Consider the following 4,981-nt stretch of genomic DNA (forward strand, 5'->3'; position numbering starts at 1 on the left):
CGTCTGAAAGAAGAAAGTCATATACACCTAGGATGCCTCGGGGGTGAGTAAAACACAGCCTAATTTTCATTTTTGGCTGAACTAACCCTTTAATCTCCGGGGACTTTAATCATGGGACTCTGGATACAACATTACCTGCTTTCTCCCAGTATGTGGACTAGGGATGGGAAGATTCCCCGATTCGCTCGGTGCATCGGTAAAAAAAGTTGATGCGATGCATCAGTTTAAAAAGTGTGCATCGGCTACAAGTTGTCATTTATATTGCGATGCATCGTTTCTAACATATTTGCATCAGTAAAAACCGATTTATTTATATATAATTACTAGTGGATGACTACACTTTTATTGTTTAGAAAGTGACCAATAATCTGTGACCAATATTTTATATGTAACGTTAGATCGATTTCTCCTCTCGAAACTGTTTCTCAAGCACGTTCTCTCATCACCGCTGCACGTGAATATGACGTATCACAACAACACTACAGAGACCTGAGGAAAAGCGGGGATTGAAAACCTGACTTGAAATAACCTAACAAATCGATCGGGGCTAAAGCAGTTCCATTCTCCTCTCTAAACTGTTTCTCAAGCACGCTCTCTCATCACCGCTGCTGCTGCGTGAATATGACGTACCATAACACCACGAGACCCGAGGAAAAACTGGGATTAAAGTCCAAAACCTGACTTGAAATAACCTAACAAATCAATCGGGGCTAAAGCGGTTCCATTAAAGGCGAATTAATTCACACAATCTCACTAATTTGTGCACGTTTATTCTTAAGCAGCCCTTAATGTCGATCATGGATCAAATCGATCCACCATGAAAAACATCGAATATATCTGTGCTGTTTAATGCATTTGAGACGTTGTGTTTTCCTCAGTGCATAACTGACATGTCACAGGTATATTTTTCATCTGTAAATGTTAGAAAGTCATGCAAACATATCCATTTTGCTGTCAGGAGTGGAGAGGCATGTGAGAGCAACAAGCACTGCTGCGCGCATGCACACTAAACAGAAGGAGTGCAATCGAATAGGAGCGCAACAATTCTGAGTAAAATATAAATTTTGCTAAAAAATTTGTTTTTGGACATTAAATGTGCTTTTTACCGGATTTTAAACCTACATAAAAAGTGTATTTTTATGATAGCAGTAACTGTAAAGGGACTATTGTAATAGGTAAATCAAATGTAAGCTAGTAGGAGTATACTAATTACTAAGCTCAGATGAGTTAATGTGTCAAGTATATTTTTCATCTGTAAATGTTAGAAAGTCATGCAAACATATCCATTTTGCTGTCAGGAGTGGAGAGGCATGTGAGAGCAACAAGCACTGCTGCGCGCATGCACACTAAACAGAAGGAGTGCAATCGAATAGGAGCGCAACAATTCTGAGTAAAATATAAATTTTGCTAAAAAATTTGTTTTTGGACATTAAATGTGCTTTTTACCGGATTTTAAACCTACATAAAAAGTGTATTTTTATGATAGCAGTAACTGTAAAGGGACTATTGTAATAGGTAAATCAAATGTAAGCTAGTAGGCTACAGTGCTAATTACTAATTACTGTTTCTTATAGCAGTTAAAATGTAGTCATTTTCTTTATTATTTATTTTCATTTTTAATTCAGTGATTTTAACTTTTAATTTAGTAATTTTAATGCTTTAAAGATCCATTTTAGATTGTAATGTTCTAATGTTCTGCTATCTGTTCTGCAAACTATAAAAGATTGTGTAAGGTAATATCATTATGTTCCTATTGGTCAGTGTTAGAGGAGCGTAGCCTGACAGTTAGCCTGTTTTAGACCAGGTTAGTTTCCCAGCATAAGTTGCCACAGTGACTAGCTTGATCTAGGCCTATGTTAAATTTGCTTTATGGAACCAAATCATTTGACAATGAGTCAGACTTAATGAAATAAGCCTGGCTTATTTGGTTAACTTGTTTTATGAAACAGGCCTTGAGGCATTAAAAGTGATATTTTCTCCATTGCATCATATTGCATCGAATTGCATTGTGTTGAATCGAATCGAATCGAAATCGGATCGCACTGCATCGTAATAGGGGTGAATCGTATCACATCGCATCGGTGGCTGCTTCATATGTATCTTTAATGTATCATGTTGTTGGCTATGCATCGAGATGCGTATCGTATCGGCCTGAGTCCTGAGATGCACATTCCTAATGTGGACTGTAACACCAGGGGAAATAGGACTATTGATTTACTCTATGCAAACGTGAAGGATGCATACAGCACCACCCTGCACTAGGAAAAGCAGACCACAAACTTGCTTCAGCAACAACAAATATATGCTCATTCAGGAAGTGGTCTCCTGAGGCAGAGCAGGCTCTGAGAGTTTGCTTCTGAACTACAGACTGGGATGTACTGCAGGGGTCGCACAGTGGGAACATCGAGGAGGTTGTTGACTGCACTACTGACTACATCAACTTCTGTATGAACACTGTTGTTCCAGTAAGAACTGTATGCTGCTATGCAAACAATAAGCCCTGGATTACGAGTGACATCAAGAGTCTTCTGAACCAGAAGAAGAGGGCCTTTAAGGACCGTTATCAGCAGGAGCTTAAGCGCGTGCAGAGGGAACTCAGAGTCCAGCTCAGGAAGGCAAAGGAGCAGTACAAGAGGAAGCTGGAGCAGAAGTTGCAAAACAACAGCATGAAGGAGGTGTGGGATGGGATGAAGATGATCACCGGATGCAGCTCAAAGCGGAGGAACACCATTGAAGGAGAAGTGGGGAGAGTGAACCAGATGAACAAATTCTTCAACAGGTTTGACCACCCCAACTCGTTAACACCTCAGAACACTGCACCCCCATACCCTACTTTTTCTTTCTTTGTCCCCCCTGGAGGAAACTACAGCACAGAGGAGATTGTTCCCCCACCCATGATCACAGCAGCCCAGGTGTGCGGAGAGCTGAGGAGGCCTCTTCCAAGCAAAACAGCTGGTTTAGATGGAGTACCTCGACTACTGAAGGCCTGTGCATTTGAGCTGGGCGATCTTCTACAGCACATCTTCAACCTAAGCCTAGAACAGGACAGGGTCCCTCGGCTGTGGAAAACATTGTGCATCATCCCAGTCCCAAAGAAACCATGCCCTGGAGAGCAGAATGACTTCAAACCAGTCACCCTGAGCCGCCCTGACAGGCAGTCCTCAGTGCGTGCAACTGGGGGAATGCAGGACTGACACTGTGGTCAGCAGTGTGGGAGCACTGCAAGGGACTGTGCTCTGCCCGGTCCTGTTCACCCTATACACGTCGGACTTCCAATATCGGAGTCCTTTCACATGCTAAAGTTTGCGGATGACACTGCGATAGTGGGCCGTATAAGGAATGGACAGGAGGAGGAGTACAGGAAACTGATCCAGGACTTTGTTGCATGGTGCGACTTCAACCATCTGCACCTCAACACCACCAAGATCAGGGAGATGGTTGTGGACTTCAGAAGGCTCAGGCCTCAACCGGAGCCTGTGATTATTAACAGCAATTGTGTGGAGTTTCTAAAGACTTACAAATACCTGAAAGTACACTTAGATGAGAAAGTGGACTGGACTGCTACGTCGGATGCTCTGTGTAAGAGAGGACAGAGCCGCTTGTACTTCCTCAGAAGGCATCTGCAAAAAACTGCTGCAGACGTTCTATCAGACTGTTGTGGTGAGTGCCCTCTTCTATGCAGTGGTGTGCTGGGGAGGCGTGAAAGTCAATGCTGGCATTCCTCACTGTTCTGGACCATACTACATATCATTCACTATGTACCCTTGACTTGTTTTGTTTTGCACATGACTTCTTTATAAACAATTTACACAGGACTTTTAAAATTTAAATGTATTACCTTTAAATAGTTTAGTATTTATTGCATGCCTTTATTATTATATATCTCATTGTGCCTAAGTTTGTGGATACTGTTGAAATTTGTGAATTAATTTCCCACTGGAATGAATAAAGTATCTATCTATCTGTCTATCCATCTATCTATCTACAGTGATGCTTGAAAGTTTGTGAACCCTTTAGAATTTTCTACATAAATATGACCCAAAATATAATCAGATTTTCGCACAAGTCCTGAAAGTAGACAAAGAGAACACAATTCAAACAAATGAGACAAAAATATATATATTTTCTTGTCATTTATTTATTCGGGAAGGAAAATTATCCAATATTACATATCTGTGAGCGGCAAAAGTATAGCCGCGTTTCCACCTAAATTACCCGGAACAATTATACCAGGAACTTTTTTCCCCCCAGACCGGTCAAGTATGCAAATTTCGGATCCTCGGTAGTTTGGACTTCGCGAGTTCGACTCAGGAGTGTGAACTCCCGCGGACGGGACGACGCAAGTCCGGTAATTCTGCAAACAGCAGCATACTTGATAACATCAGTCAGCTCACCTTGGCTACTGCAATTTTCCTCACTGTATTTACAATAAGACGAAATATATCAAACACCACTGCCCCTTTTCGTTTTCATTTAAACATATTAATAGCCGCAGAAATGTTCAGATAATGTACATGGCCTACATTACAATGAAACTAAATATTATATCAAACATTGCCTGTTTTCATTTTAATTTTAACATATTAATAGATTAATAGAATAAAGACCAAAGATTACCTGTTAAGATTTACCCAAAACGAATTATATCCTATGTTTATCCACTACAGAGACATCAGAGCCAGCGGCAAATGTCAGAAGGACTAGCAGAGTTGAGGCTGCTCTCGTCGGGATACGCTGTTAATTTGAAGGTGAAATTAGAGTCTATCTGTTCAGAGGTGTTTTTAATCAGTGAGATGACTATCAGACAGGCTAACTTCTAAGCAACTAAATGCCTTTCTCACATTGGCTAATGTTATTGTGGACCTCAGAGGACCTCAGATGATGCCAACCCTGAAACAACTTATAGAACTACCACATTTTGCTATAAGTTTGATTGCATCATATAATAATTGCTGTTAATAGTGTTCATCGTCTGTTTTAT

Source organism: Sinocyclocheilus anshuiensis, unplaced genomic scaffold (genome assembly GCF_001515605.1).
Source record: "Sinocyclocheilus anshuiensis isolate Anshui unplaced genomic scaffold, SAMN03320099.WGS_v1.1 scaffold1714, whole genome shotgun sequence".
NCBI classification, from domain to species: Eukaryota; Metazoa; Chordata; class Actinopteri; order Cypriniformes; family Cyprinidae; genus Sinocyclocheilus; species Sinocyclocheilus anshuiensis.